A 17,624-nucleotide genomic window follows, 5' to 3' on the forward strand; every position below is an offset into this window, starting at 1 on the left:
GAGGCCCGTAAATTTTCTGTGCTTTTCGTTCTAAATCAACTTTATTTGATATATATAATTCATCAAATGTTAATATAGTTAGCTTTTCTGTTGTGCAGAGATCCTTTATCTTTCATAATGTTAAGGATATCTTATAAAATGCCAGGTGGAATATTAAATGCACACCAATTTTGTAAGGTTGTTACGCATGGCAATGGTATCTTCTTTACATTTCTTAAATATCTATATGCCTTTGGACTTATTGACCTTAAACTAATCGCTGATGTGATATCTTTAGACGACCATTTAATTCTAATATTCTCCTTTGGTGAAAATAGCATTTTTATTTGTCCAGGAGTAAATACTTTCTTTAAGGCAATACCTATATTTTTAACTCCATTTTGTTTGTCTACTTCCATTTCTGCAATAGTGCAGGATTTTTGTTGCACGTCTTTTTGCAATTGCTCTACATTTATGTTTAATGATTCATTTTCGTGAATAAGTTTTTTATTTTCATCAGAAAGAAGGTTTTCCTCCATCAATAAAATCTTTTTTTTTTGTTCTGCTTTTTCCAACAAATTATTAAGAATTTCTATAGAAATATTTTGTTTTAATTTTTGATTAGATTCATTCCTATAAAACAAAGTTATTTGTATTTTAGTACTAATAATGCGTATTTGCAGCATTTTGATATATACATATAAAACAATTATATGCTAATAATAATATATTATTAGTAATAATTATATTACATACGTCTGTTGCTCTTTTTCATTCATTTGTTCAACAACTTGTTCTTGTACAATTACTTTATTTACAGCATTTTCTTGTGTAAAAGTATTATGCTGATTTTTATGCATATATTGCACACGTTCGGTGTAACTCGGTATCTCTGTTTTCATTCTAAAAACAAGTAAATAATTATTTTGGTTTTCACATGTGTCATAGAAGATAAAGTCCTGAGTTTGCTCCATTTCAAAAATTGATCCTCCATAATATATAAAAACCAAAGTAAATTGCAAAGTGTAATTTTTTCTTGTATTAATTATATACGATATATGACTATATAAAATTATATAGAAATATATAAAATTTTATATAAGTTATGTATAATTATATATAATTATATATAATTATATATAATTATATATAATTATATATAATTTATTATATTATTATATTATTATATTATTATATTATTATATATATTATTATATTATATATTATTATTATATAATATTATTATATATATTATATTATTATATATTATTATATATGTTATTATATATTATTATATATGTATAATTATATATAATAATATATGACATAAAATCTCATCTTTTAGTAAAAATAATACTTATACTATACTTTCATCTTTTTGTTTGTATTTGCAACATCTTTTTCTTCCACTCCTTTTGCTATTTTTCTTTTTTCTAAATTTAACATCTTGGTAGGAATGAAATCCTTTTTTAATCGCTGCATTTGTTTGGCAGGCATATTACTTTTACGTGGTTTTGTCCACTTCATTTCAAAACAAAACTTCATTAAAATGTAGATTGCATACTCTTGCTAAAATTAAGTTATAGTAAAATGTATTTATTTATGTAATAAAATAACATTATCTTATACATAAAACAATCACATAAGAAATAATAATAGAGAAATTATATCTACTTACCGTATTCAATTTTTATATTAATATCATTTATTTTACAGACATTAAGCCATTGCTGTCGAGTATGTACAGTCTTTGGAAATTGGAAAAATTTCAGATTTGTCGTCTGCTTATGGTCAGTACGACTTATACAATTTTTTATGCAACAATTTGGCATGGTATAATATTAAAAATAATATTTATAATATTTATAATACACGCTCCTGAATTTTTTCAATTTAAATTGGGGACACCCTGTATGGTCACACACGCTGTATAATTTAATTTATATATTTATATATTTATCTCTCTCTCTCTCTCTCTCTCTCTCTCTCTCTCTCTCTCTCTCTCTCTCTCTCGCACGCACGCACGCACGCACGCACGCACGCACGCACACACACACACATATATATAATTTAAATACACATATATATATATATATATATATATATATATATACATACACGCATACGTACATTTTATATAAAATATATACAAATATATTTAAATACATACCTATTCCGCTTTATCTCTATTCCTTATCTCTTCCTTTTTTCCTTTCCTATTCTTCGTCTACTTTATTACACAAACTAACTTTATTTATCACACAAATTTATTTGTCCACAACTATCAAAATTCAAATAATAATTTGATAGCTGCAAACGACCCAAATGAAGCAAGCATACAGAGCACACGAACGAGATATCCAATCAGCATGGAAAAGAGCCTTCAATATTATAATTTCGATATATTCGAGTTCGAGGTTTCACGGATTTTTTAGAAAGGGAAACATATGTACGCAGCCATATTACTTTTCAGCAATTTGGGTCAAATTCTGATTGGACATTACTTTGGACGACTGCGCATCCTCAGGAATGTTACACTATGATTAAAACAGGGGCGAACGCGAGGTTAGGATATCTGTCACTTGGAGTAGGTGTTTAGATAAACGCTCTGTTAGAATATTTCTATTATTTCAATAATCAATTATTATTTAAATAAAAAGGTAATTGTACAGAATAGCTACCTCACCTCAAAAGTTGATAAAATTATACTCATTCGACGCGTTTTTGCATAAAATGAAAGAATCTGGCAGAAAAAATTGTCGCTCTGCCCCGCGAAGCGAGATATTAAGTTTTAAAGATATCCCCACATAGCACAGAATGTCCTGTGGATGTTCATTTTATATCCATTTTACATCCATATATCCATGGACATAAAATGAACATCCATAGTATATCCAATTTGAGACATCCATCACTGGACAATATTTAGATATCCATAGAATGTCCAGTATTGGACATTTTGTGGATATCTAATCTCGTATAGCATAAGATCTCCGTAGAATATCCTTATTTGATCGGAATTATCTTAAATATGTACTGTAATTGAAACTAAATTTACCTGAGGATTACCTGAGGATATTTCTAATTGTCATATATATATATATATATATATATATATATATATATATATATGTATATACTTATTCTTCCGTTACCGACTCTAGCCGACAGTACGAAACGTTAATCATAAAATAGCTACTCTCCCACCACCATAAAACTCTCCCGCTACTCCGAACCCTTAGATAACCCTTCCTACGCGTCCACCCCACTTTTCAACCCTGACCCGCACAAACCGAGGGACCTCGAAACAGTCCCAAAAATCGACACATTAATTCGAGACTCTGAGCGATGCACTTCTCTCTCTAGAAGTGCTCCTCATCCTTGAAATTCTATTTCTATACGCGATTCCATTTCCAAGTCAACACTTTCTCGCTTTCCATATCCACATTCGTTTCCATCTCAGTACGCGATCCTATTCCATACAGTTCCATTTCAAGGTCATTCTACCTCACGCGAGCGCCTGTTATATCGTTACTTCATTATACTACGTCCGTACCCTGCGTCAGTTCTTCGCGCCGATAGCTCTCCGATTCATATTCACGCGTCACCACTGTAACTATTCAATGTAAGTTTAGTCAAAATACACATATATTTACGAAATCTCATTGTACATTAATACCAAAACGTACTTGAACCCAGTCCGCATTTTCTACGTTCGGCGTCATATTAAATTTCAATCCGACCCTCAACAGACCTGGTTTCGACCATTAACCAAATCAGCGACGTAGCGGTGCAAACAATTGCACGCTCGTTACTACCCCTACCCAGCTGATATCGTGCTAATACTCTGCACATACGGCACTCCTACCCTAAGACCAAACTTATTCCTTCTCCTGATAGCATCGTGCTAATATTCTGCACATGCCACCTCTCTACCTCAAAACCAATGGTCGAACTCAGCGAACACGCGAAACTAATTTGATCTTTTTGTAGATGCCAAAAATAAGAAGAGGCGGATACAAATTCCACGCGCGACGCTTATATTACGAATACAAATACGCCCCCGTCAGTGAAGCGGATAGTAAATTCCTCGGGACGGATCGTCTATATTTTGACTTAGAATACGAGGCGTACTTTAACCCGGCGCTACGAACAAAGCAGGTCAAACCTCTGAGGACGGACATCCGCATAAAGTCTATGGGATATTTTCCGTGGCCGCGCAAACTGATACCGTTGGACACGCAGCTACTGTTCCCTCCTCTGCCGCCCACGAATTACGTACCGGGAGATTTAGTTTTGATTTAATTTTTGTTGACATATTGTGCTAACATGCAATGTTTAAAAATCTACTTTTTTTACCAAAAAGTTCTTTTTAACTATTGTAGCATTTTTTGTAGCACATTATGACACAAAGATTGCTCTGTATATTGCGTTTTCTGTATATTACATTTTTCTGTCGATATTAATTAAAACAGCATATCACGCTCAGCTGTCGGAATTTTGTTAACATAATATGTAGTGCACAATTTGCAACACCTGATTTGACAAATTTGACTATCTGGGAATATATTGTACTCTCTCTGTATCTTATTTTTGTTAGTTGTTAAAAGGCTTGTCCTAGAACTGCAAAAAACGCTTCTATCTATCTATATCTTTTTCATTTGAAACTAAATTAAATAACCTCTCAAAGATATTAATCACTCATCTACAACCATTGACAAAATTATTAGGCACCCTTAAATTTTTCGTATTTCTTATTTTGTTAATAATATAGAAATACTAAAAAAATTTTAAAAAACTATCAATAGTACTTTAAAGCTGAAATTTCAAGCTTTAAAATGTTTTTTTAATTTTTCGTTTGCGATAATTTTTCGCCCAGTATCGACAACATGTCTGAAAAATACAGATTTAGTTTCAAAATTTTTCGAAAAGAATTTTTTACCGATTTACAGAGTGTCAAAAATACAATAAAATTTTAAGAAACAAAACAATGTTTTTTTTTAAAGCACAGAACAAAGAAAATACAAAATTTTTTAATGTACTGATAATGCATTAAAGTTGCTATCAGTAATTTAAAAAATTTTTGCATTTTCCTTGTTCTGTGCTTTAAAAGAGAACATTGTTTTATTTCTTAAAATTTTACTGTATTTTTGACGCTCTTTAATTTGGTAAAAAAATTTCTCTCGAAAAATTTAAGTCAAGTTCCATAAACTACAATATTTTGCCTACAAAATGCTTTTTTTTAAACTTTTCTACAACTTTTTTTGGCCGAGATACATAATTTTGAAACTAAATCTATATTTTTCAGGCATGTCGATACTGGGCGAAAAATTATTGCAAACGAAACATTAAAAAAAACATTTTAAAGCTTGAAATTTCAGCTTTAAAGTGCTATCAATAGTTTTTAAAAATTTTTTAATCTTTTTAGAATTTATATACTATTAACAAAATAAGAAATACGGAAAATTTAAGGGTGCCTAATAATTTTGTGAATGGCTGTATATATATAGAATAGTCCATTTAATCAAGTCTTTTGAATATTTCACTTGTTGTCAATAGGAAAAAATGTTTAAGGAAAAAATTACATTATTCGAGGAAGCAATTATGATGACAGAAAACATTTTTTCAACGTCATTTTTTTCAAAGATTTAAAGATTAAGATAGTTAAAATGAACATAACTTTTTTATATAAATTTATTCCTTCTTATATTTGGCGTATAAAGTTATAAGAATATGATGGCAGAAAATTGAATAGTTTACAAGATATTTTATATTTTAATTTGATATAGTTTTACATTACCTATATCTAATGAAATATATCTAAAAGAAATATTCATTTTCTGAGTATTTTACCTCAATATTTTTAGGCACAGAATAATGAAAGAAATCAATTAATGTGAAGAAAACACAGAGTTATTTTTAAAAAAATATGAAATCTATTTAATTTTTTGTTTAATCTTTAATCTTAATTTTCAATATACAGGGTATTAGAAAAACTTGGAAACGGTCAAATATCTTAAAAACGAAACGTTTCTGAGAAAAATGTTTCCAACCAAAGGGTTTTAAAAGTTCTACTCAATAATCATATCCGTTTGACCTTGAGTGGAGGGATCAAGGCGAGATCAAGGCCAATATGATTTTTTTAAACGGAACATCCTATATATTTTTGCATATTCTTGTAGCTTATCTCGAGAACTTTCCAAAACACTCTAATCAAATGTTTTTTCATTGCGTACTTTACGAGTTATAAGGCTTCAAAGTTGCAATATTTTGACATAAAATACAAGATATCTCGTAAAATATTCATTTTTCGATTATCTTACCCTAATACTTTTATGCCCAGAATAACGAGACGAATTAATTGGTGTAAAGAAAACACATAGTTATCTTTAAGAAAAAATCTAAATTTGCAACTAGCACGTTTTTACTTTAACATAATTATGTGTGTTAATCATCAAGGTCAAACGGATATGATCATTGAATAGAACTTTTAAAATCCAACAACCTTGGTTGGAAACATTTTTCTCAGAAATGTTTCGTTTTCGAGATATTTGACCGTTTCCAGACTTTTCTAACACCCTGTATAATCTGATACGGACTTTATACACGTACTGCCCGGCGATTCATTCTAGTCATTCTAGTGAATTGAATATAATAGTGTGTTTGATTGAATAAACTTCAATCGATTCAATCGATTTATTAATGGCGTTGCATGGTCTCTACCAATAAAAGACTTCAATTCATAGGATATGATCAATGATTGATCAAATTCATTCACTCGAATCACTCAAGGAATAGAGAAATTAAATATAGAACATGGCAGCTATAGTCTTTGTGCACAGTAGCGAAGTAAAGGAGAGAGAGGCAGAGACGCAGGAGCGGTCTTAAGGTGGAAGTACATAAAATTGCAGAAGCCGTAAGCAGAAGGCAGATACCATAGCGCATGCGTACGGTATCTGAATTTTCAATCTACATAAAAATACATAAGCATAGCTACAAGTATAAATTCATTGTATCCGGTTTTACTAAGTGAATTGCATTACAAAAAATTAAGAACAAATTTATATTGATTGACACGTAAGTATTCTCACTATTTATTTATCAATGTAATGAAAATTCAAACTGACAATGATCGTATGTAGTTGTAATTGTAATCACTGGTGTAAACTCAGTGAGACCATTTTCATTACGTTGATAAATAAATAGTGAGAATACTTACGTATTAATCAATAATATAAATTCGTTTTTAATTTTTTGTAATGCGATTCACTTAGTAGAACCGGCTACAATAAATTTATACTTGTGGTTATGCTTATGTATTTTTATGTAGATTGGAAATTTAGATACCGTACGCGTGCGCTATGGTATCTGCCTTTTGCTTACGACTTCTGCAATTTTATGTGCTTCCACCTTTAGCAAGGCGCCGTCTTACAATTAGCACACACACACACGCACGCACGCACGCACACAGGAGCGCTATTCTGTACATCTTAAGGTAGAAGCACATAAAATTGCAGAAGCCGTAAGCAGAAAGCAAATACCATTGCACATGCGTACGGTATTTGAATTTTCAATCTACACAAATATACGTAAGAATAGTCACAATCCACAAGTATAAATTCAATGAATTTAGACATCTTTTAGTTATTTTTTTAAATTATATTTTAGACATCCCAGGTAGCAAGCGACATTTTGACGTCAAAATATGGTCAGTTCAAAATTGAAATTCTTTGTAATTCTATTTAGAATTGATTATAATTAATAATATAATAAATTATATATATATATATATATATATATATATATATATATATATTTAAGTTATATTGAAATTGCGATTTTGTGCTTCAAATAGATAATAAAACGGATTTTTTAATTAATTTATCCAACTAGTTGCAAATAATCTATTTTTATCATGTTTTAAATCTCTTGTTGAGATCATATCAGAAATTAAACTGACAAAAAAGACATACCTTAAATTATATAGTTAGTAAGACCTATTCTTTGTAAGCTTTATATATATTTTATGAAAAACTTGAATACGAATTAGTTAAGTCTGAGAGCGCCACGTAGCGGCAAACAAAGGAACATGTATATTATAAAATAGATCTTTTTTGTCTTGTTAAATTTTAACGTAATGAATAAATTGCGTAATATAATTTTTACGAATACAAATATTATGTTTAACGCATAAAGTTGTAATAAATCCTTTAAATGTATTTTTACAATTAATAAAATTTCTAAACACCTCTATTTTATGATAAAAATGTTGAAAACATATATCAAAGTTAAGGGACCAAACCTTTTTTCCTAGAAATATTATTTTTAAAATATTTCAAAATCACGAATCTCAAAAACCAAAGAGTGTCTCAAATTTTCCAGTGTGTATTTTTTAGGAAAATTATCTTATAGCATATAAAATAAAAGCAAAAATAATTCGTGAGATGTTAATCCGAACATTTACTAAAAAAAGCAATTAATTATAATATATAGTGAATATTTTACGGTGTGACACAGTTCAGTATTTTTATATGTTTAAATCTTTGTCCTCTTTTTTTATCCCATTTATTGTACAACGCATACTCGTATCTTTTTTATATATTCTATATTCGAGGTATGATAATAACATCATGGAGATTTAAGAAATCGTGTAATTGATTATTTACAGAATCTTTTGGAAGTGGGCAATATTCATACGAGAGTGATAAAGAAGACGTGATGATTGTATATAATTTGTGAGCATCGAAGTCACAGGCATTGTAAAATGGAGTGGGGAGAGTAATGCAAGCGTGTCGTCTTCCAATCACTAGTCGAAGTTTGTCAAGCGAACGAAAAGAATCTCTGTGAAGTTTGCACTTCATTTTCAAAAGTTGAAAGTTTTATCAACAGTTCTATGTGTACTCGTAATAATTATAGTTTTTAAGTAAATCTATAGGTTTTAGGAAAAGTTCTATCGATTTAAAAAAATCATATACGAAAAAATGAGGTGCTAACATCCTTTGACGTTAAAAACGTCCTTTAAATTATAAATTATATATAAAATTCTATAGTTTTTGAAAAGTACTACAGTATTCCTGATAAGGTTTCACAATAGTCCTAGGCTTTAAATATTTTTAAACCATTTTTTAATTTTAGAGTTGACATTTTCGAAACCTATACAATTCTAATTATTTCTATCGCTTTTTCGACAGTTGTCGGCAGGTCTTGTAGAGAACTTAATAGTTCTGACAAATTTTAATGAGAAAAATCTGGTCTTTAAATACTTTTAAATAATTTTTGAATTATATTAAAAACTACAAAAAACAAATAAATATTTTCGATGCACTTCGTATTTTTTTTTGTATTTTTTTTACGTATATGATGTTAGCACTAAAATTAAAAAGTTGATTTTGAGAGAGAGAGAGAGAGAGAGAGAGAGAGAGATTTTTTAAAAATAAATTGACAGAAATTTTTTTAAATACAATCAAGAATTGTAGAAAAACTTTTGCAAGTGCAAATATAACTGTTGATAAAACTTTCTGTTTGAAATGTAAACTATCTCTATAATTTAGGTACGAAATGATCAGTAATTGAAAATCATTCTAAATTTGAAGTGTGCGTAGTTATTAGATTTTTGTAACAGAAGACGTGAATCAGAATGAGATTCATCAATTCAATGAATATTTATGATCAGAATGTAATTTAACTAAAAAAAAATGTGCATGTAATGCAACAAATTCAAAGATAGCCAAATAACACACCTTTCAAATTCATCGAGAGATTGGTTGATAATGCGATTCAAGTTGTCAAGAATCTATCCAAATATTTTTGGTAAGTAAAAAATTTTCATATAACGCAACATCTTTATCGCATAAATAAAGTAGTTTAGTAAGAGTTTCGATATTTTATCATAGAAAGTTTTTTAGTAGAGTCTCTTCATGGAGAATTTGAGATTATACACTCCTCAAAAAAATTAACATGACAACAATTTTTTCACGAAAATCAAACTTTGAAGTGCTGTAACTTTGCGAAAAATTATTATACTGAAACGAACAAAAGAGCAAATTAAAGTTTCAGATGTCTACTTTGAGTTTCTCTTGGACTTATGACAATACATTCATTAATTTTGAAGTTACTTTAAAGCGGAATAAAGCAAATAGGAAAATGAAATCTCAACTTTAACGCATCGCACCAAGTGGGGTGATTTTTTCTGGTTTATCAAACCAATTTCAAGTGAAAGGATGTTTCTTAAGATTTAATTTTGTTTTTTATTTTTTGTCGTACGATTTTTTCTTGCCAAGTTATTCCACTTTAAACAAAAAAACTTTTTTTAAACTTTAATAAGCTATATTAGGCGAACAGATCATCGTACAGGAATAAAAAGCATTATGAAACTTAAAGTATCAGCTTTCAAGTAGTAAGACTAAATTTCAGAAATGATTTCTTTTTGCATGCCGTTTTGCACTTTAAATTCAGCTCCAAACTTTCAGTATGTCGACAATACAAATTAAGATGGTTGCATATAATCTAAAAATTATTTTTTCGGTTGCCCCAGCTTAAGAATAAAAGTTGAAGAAAATGTGCTCTTTTAAATCTACTTTGATTTTTTTAAGATTATCTTTGGCGGAGATATTCAACTTTAAAATTTGTGAGAAAATTTTAAACCTAACATACATATAGTGAATGTATTCTTCATCGCGTCTACAGTTCAAAACGTGCGTGTATGTACGGGTGTGCAGTAAAAAGAACGAAAGAAGGCAATTCTTTGCCTGCGTTGGGAGTTAGAGAGATTAGAACCCCGTGGTTCGTCACTTTCACAGTATTTATCAACTCCAACTCTCTCTCCTGTGTCTTCATCATCTCAACGCAATTGCCTTCTTTTTTTCGTACTCTTTAATTACACACACGCACATACATGTACGTTTTAAGCTATAGGCGCGATGAAGGATACGTTCTCATTCACCATATGTATATTCTGTTTAAAATACTCTCACAAACTTTGAAGTAAAGTAAATTTGATGCTAAATAATATTGTAGTTTATCATAAGACATTAATTCTCTGAGATTTTCAAATTGAGCCCACTCTTTATTGTTGAGATATGAGGGGTCAAAGTTACACACCAACTGACAAGGTATGGAAGTGTCCCGCTCCGATTTTAATGCGCTTTGAATATGTTTTAGTCTAGGTCAAAATAGGAGACACGTATTTTTTATACGTGCTTTCTCGACTGTTAAGAGGGTGAAACACCTTCTTGAGAAAAATTTTGGTTTTTATATTTTTGAGTAAATACCGTCGAAACGGTAAAAAATATTTAAAAAAATTTTGAATAAAAATCTTATGGTTTTTAATATACTTTAAAACTGCATAATCAGATTTTTCAAAAATTAAGGGAAAGGGGAATTTTGAAAAATATTATATTTTTGACAAATCTAATTATATAGTTTGAAAATATATACGGCTCCAATATTTACAAACATGATGATAAGATATACTCGACAATGAGAGCCCATGCGCGGATGTTGATGCGTAAAGAAATTAATTCTTTTCCCGAAAGAATTTTTTAATTAGTGCACATATTTTTAGATTCTCATTTTTGAGAACTCTAAAAACCCCTCTATACCCCCTAAAGAGATGTAGACGAGAAAAAATATCGGGGCGAAGTCGCTGAATCGGGAATTGAACCCGAGTCTTTTGCTTGCCGGGCGACTGCTCTTACCACTGAGCTATTCAGCCCCACACCGATACTCCTCTCGTCTATTTGTTTATAAACCTCTTGATAAATAAACCGAAGAACGCGATTTTTCAGCCCGCGTGAATTTAATAATTTGAAAATATATACGAGAGTTCTCAAAAATGAGAATCTAAAAATATGTGCTCTGTGCACTAATTAAAAAATTCTTTCGGGAAAAGAATTAATTTCTTTACGCATCAACATCCGCGCATGGGCTCTCATTGCCGAGTATATCTTATCATCTAATTATATAGTTTTATATAAAGTACATTAAAGACCATAAAATTTTTATTCAAAACTTATTTTATATCTCTTAAACTAAAATTTTTTATTTATTAATGTGTTCTTTTCTTTTCTGCGTAGCACAAAAAAGTCGCCACGTGGAGACGAACAAATCGTTCATGCTTTTTAACTCTGCAGTCTCCAACATTAAAAATATTGCGCAAATCATATAGCCAACAAGACAAATAGACAAAGACTCGTCTTATGATCGAAATATCGTTCTTTTTTTGTTTTCTCCGCTTGTTAGGTTACAACCAGCAGATCCTCTCTTTTTAGTTGATCTTTTTTAATATCTCTTACGGAAAAAAATACTCAAATTTTGAGTGTTTAGATTCAATTTGCAGTGTAAACACTCAATTTTGAGTTTACTCTGAATTTTTATTCAAATTTGAATATATATACACTTCAACTTTGAGTGTTTACACTGAAAATTTAGTGTCAAACATTTAAGTATTTATACTCAAAGAGTGAGTGTTTATACTTAAAATTGAGTGTATACACTACAAAATTAAGCATGTATAGTCAATGACTAAATGTTACACCCAAATTTAAGTGTAAACACAAAAGTTTATTCTCAATACTTAAGTATGACATTCAATAGATGAGTGTAAACCTTAAACCATTGAGTATTATTTTCAGGATTGAGATAAATAATTATTTTCATAAGAACATTATTCAATTTTATTTTTATTTAATGAACACCTCTATTTAGTGTACATATGATACATTCTAATATTTTTATTTAATGGTCACAACGAACAATTAGTTAACAAAAATGTTCATTGATAGTGTATTATTCATTTGTGACCATTACAGAATAGTTTAAACTAACATTTTATTGCAGAGTACAAACTAGTGTTTTCGATTGAAGCAGTTTTAACCGCTCCGAGAGCGATTAATTGACGTCATTGCATCGTCTCTGCCAATAAAAGACATAAATTCATAGTAAAATAATCCAGATTGGGTTAAAATCCGTTCGAACAACAACGCTATAAGTTCTACAGTTCATTCATTGAACTGCGTATTCAATTTATTGTTACCCTCAACTTGAGTATTATTTTCAACTTGAGAGTTAATATGAGTGTTACTCTTAACTTGAGAGTAACACACAAATTAACTCTCAACCCAGCACAAAATGTCCATTGAACGTCCAATTTTGGTTTTTATTTAGTCCAAATGTCCATGGATGTAATATAAACGTTTTAAGAATATACATTATTGGACGTTCAAAATACATTTATATTTAGACGTCTTAAAATGTCCATTTTACGTATTTATAAAAAGAATTTTTGTATGAAGAGAATTCGTATGAAACTGTTATTAATTTTTTCTGTATCTAATAACCTGAGAAAAAAAAAGTCCATATAAAATTGGCCATATATGGATTTTGTCAATATCTGAGCATATATTGTCAAATATAGTTATATATGATAATATGATAATTAAAAAAAATCATATATGATATCATATGATTTTATTTAATTATCATATAATATCATATATGATTATACTTGGTAAGACATGATCAGATATTAAGAAAATCCATATATAGCCAACTTTCTTTCCCGGGAAAGATATTCTAATTAGAATGTTCGTCTAAATGGATAAATAACAATAGTGAATAAAAAACCAAACAGTATGTATATCCAAAATATGTCCAGAAGACATCCCAAAGGCATTTACAGGATCACGTGAAATCGTAGCTGATCATACAAATCACGTGAAACTTTTGACTTTTCACGTTTCTACTAGGGGAAAACTACTTCTGCTAGAGGAAAAATTACATAATCAACCCAGTAATAAATATACAAATTTACGAATGGTTATGCGCGTATTAAAATTAATTAATACAATCTTGGATATATATAGTTTAATTTTTGATATAATCTCAACAAGACATTCAAAATATGAAATAGATGATTTGTAACTGGTCGGACAAACTGGAAATAATCCGTTTTACTACCTATTTGACAAAATCAAAGTTTCTATATAACTTAACTTAACTCTCAAGTTGAGACTAACACTCAAGTTAACTGTGAAATGGGGAGTTATACTTAAGTTTAGGGTTATACTAAAGTTAAGTATCCGAAGTAACACTCAAAGTGAGTGTTATTTTTAATGTGATTTTCGGGGTGTTTTGGGGTGTTTTTTCCATAAGGGATATTATTAAAGAATTTGCAAGTCTATAAAATGAAAATTTAGATTTTCTTAAATTTAAGACTTGTTTTGTTAAAACTAATTATTAAAACAATTTTAGTTTATTTAAAACTTTTTTTAAGCTATGTTTATTTTTTATATAAAATACAAAATAAAGTTAATAAATTGCTAGTTATTAATTAGTTGGATGGTTGCAATCAGTATCTTAGTAAGGAAAAGAAGGAAGACCGCAGTCTTCCCTTACTATGCCACTGTATAAATGGAAACATATTCAATTCATAATCTGATTCAATTCATAAACAGATTCATACATACAGTCCCTCTCGATTGAGTATCTTATTGACCAATATTGGCACTATTGACTTCGCATAACTTCTTTATAATTTCCATTCATTGTGCACCCAATTCATTCCTTCTTTTGCCCGCCCATTTTTATTCTTTAGATTATATTTGAGCGTTCTACATTTATGATACACGCGTTCTACACATCACAATTTTATACAATCCTAATTTACGCCAAATACACTTTAGCGACAAACACTATTCATCGAATCACATTAAATACAAATCAAAATGATTCAGACGATATATTTTTCACTAAATATTAGATATTTGTTAATTTTGATCTAATGAATAAATTACGTAATATAATTTTTATGAATATAAATATTATGTTTAACCCATAATGTTGTAATATACCTTTTAAATATATTTTTACAATTAATAATACAAAAAAGTATAAAAATTATCAAACTTTAATTTGTTATATCTCCTAAATGCCATACTTTACTTAATTCTTACGAGAGATTACTCAGAACAACCTCTCATATAACATATCAAAGTGGTGATGAAATTGATGAGGTGTAATTTTATGCATAATTATAGGACATGTATATGTGCTTAAAAATATATCCTGCAAGAAATAATATACTAAAATAATATTCTAAAATAATATACAAGAAGAGATATTATAGGAAAATTTTCTATTGTACGTATATCCACAGTAAATTCAATACAGTATAAAAAGTATAAAATATTCAAATAATATAATGTGATGCTTGGACATATTATAAAATAAAAATAATGATGTTCATATTTTTTTATCTACATTTTGTTTAATGTTTGGTTATCACCATGAAACAAATGGAAGCGTTGATAGAATGAAAGATCAGAAACATAAAGTGTATGTAAAAAATTATCTTATTCTGATAAATATCGTTGTCTTTCTGTTTTTAAAAGTATGTGAATAATTTCATCATATCCAACTAATCGATATTTAATAAAAATTTTCGATGTATTGTACTATGATATTTCATTGAACTGAAAAGAACATGATTCGGGTAGTTAATTATAAAATATAGTAAATATTTTAGCGTGTGACTCGATTCAGTACTTACCTATGTTTATATCCTTGTCTTTCTCTGTCTATCCCATTTGTTATATGATACATATGCGTATCTCTTCTTATTTTTTTTATATCTTTGATATCTAAAACATGATAATATTGTAAAGACTTAATCGCGTAATTGATTATCCGCAGAATCTTTTAAAAGCGGACGATATTCATATGAGAGTGATCCGATAAAGAAAGCGTGATGATTTGTAAGCATTGAAGTAACAGGCATTTATTGTAACATGGGGAGAGGGGAGTAATGCGAGCATGTTGTCTTCTAATCACTAGTCGGAGTTTGATAAGTGAACAAAATGAACCTCTGTGAAGTTTGCATTTCATTTTCAAAAATTGAAAATTTTAACAGTTCTATGTGCACTTGTAATAATTCTACAGTTTTTAGGTAGGTCCATAGAAAAAATTCCGTAGATTTAATTAGAAAATCATACACAAAGAAAGGAGGTGCTAACATCTTGTGGCACCTCACTTTTTAAAAAACGCTATTTAAATTATGAAAATATAATAGTTTTTAAAAAGTCAACAAAAAATTTTATTTTCTATAGTAAGATGACGTATAATACGAAAATTGTAGTATTATTGACAATTTTAATTCTTCTTACAAGGGAAGTGTCACAACTGTCCGACACCGATTTGATTCTTCTTGAAATATGTTGTTAAACACAAAAATCTAAGAGACACGTATTTTTTTATATGGGCGATAATTCATGTTTAGGGGGTGAAACACCCCTTTGAAAAAAGCGGTATTTTCTTTCAAAGTCGAATATCGTCAAAACTATAAGAGATAGAAAAAAAATTGTTAAATGAAAGTTTAACGGTTTAAAGAGTACTTTAAAGTTATGAGAAAAAAATTTTTATTTTTATTATTTTTTTTCAAAAAACCCCCACCACTCCTATTTTTTTCAAAAATTGTTAATTTTTTTTTCACCAAATTAAAGCTTATTTTTTTCCGAATTCAACTATATATAATAAAGTTATTTTACGAAATATCATTTTCGAAAATTAACTTAAACACTTCTGTATACGCTATTCGTGCTCATCTATGCTATGTGCATAAACAAGTATCGTTGAAACAATGAGACACATTAAAAATGTTTTAAATAATATTTATATAGGTTTCTATATACTTTATAATTGTATATATATATTTTTTCTGAATAAAAATAATAATTTTCTAATTTTTTGTAATTATTTTTAAAAATTAAATTCCCGTAATTATGTCATTATAAATGACATGTTTTATGTTATTTATAATTTCTACTATGAATAAAAATTGAGAAGACAATTTTATTCAAAATTTATTCATTTATAATAAAATTATTTTATCGAATCTTTGAGAAATAAACGAAAAAATCACTATATGTATGTGTGGAATCCACTTACAATAATAATGAAAATATTTTTGAGATGAGTATATTTTTTTAAAATCAATTGTAATGTAAGATAAAATATCTTACAAACTGTCACGTACAAATCTATATTTTATTTTACATTACAATTGATTTTAAAAATATTATATATATATATATATATATATATATATATATATATATATACAATAATAATTTATATGAGTGTCTAGTATACATATACTAGAATAAAGAACGCGTAGCCAATAAAACATAGTAATAAATTCATAATATTTCTTGATTCATATATTCTTAATCCACAATTATGGATGTAACATGGATTCACATTCAAACGGAGATTTTACCAGTAGCATCAAAAAATAGATGTGGCTATGTAGTTCCAAGCAATTATAAAATAGATGTAGAGGCGCTAGTGCACGGACGCATTTAAGGTCGGTATTTTAAGTCCGATCTCAAGCACAGTATAAGTATACACAGTAGCGACAGTGAGCGATTTTGATGTAACAAATTTCTAGTGCGCATGCGTCAGCTTGTATGTACTACAGAGAAGATGGCTGCGCCTTATGGATGCATCTAACTTATAATATAGACAAATATGTTTTACGTGAATACTGTCATATTATTTTATTTATTGTGTAAAAGTGACATAAAATTTTGTCCAATATAGTGCAATATAAAAGTGAAAAAGGGTGGCTTCTCTTGTGCACAATAAAAAAT

The 17,624-nt window shown here is 28.8% G+C and overlaps 1 long non-coding RNA gene across 7 annotated transcripts in view; it reads left to right on the plus strand.

Annotated features, from left to right (window-relative positions):
- The first annotated feature begins 8,745 nt into the window (after positions 1–8,745).
- Positions 8,746–17,624, plus strand: part of LOC140675804 (uncharacterized) — a 59,620-nt gene continuing 50,741 nt past the window's right edge. Inside the window, exon 1 of one of the 7 annotated variants that reach the window (XR_012048470.1) lies at positions 8,746–9,789. This is a non-coding gene — a long non-coding RNA (uncharacterized lncRNA). The remainder of the gene's footprint in view (positions 9,790–17,624) is intronic. The other 6 variants (XR_012048473.1, XR_012048469.1, XR_012048467.1 and 3 more) reach the window with 6 other exon arrangements.

The sequence above is a fragment of the Anoplolepis gracilipes genome, unplaced genomic scaffold (genome assembly GCF_047496725.1).
Source record: "Anoplolepis gracilipes unplaced genomic scaffold, ASM4749672v1 Contig18, whole genome shotgun sequence".
NCBI classification, from domain to species: domain Eukaryota; kingdom Metazoa; phylum Arthropoda; class Insecta; order Hymenoptera; family Formicidae; genus Anoplolepis; species Anoplolepis gracilipes.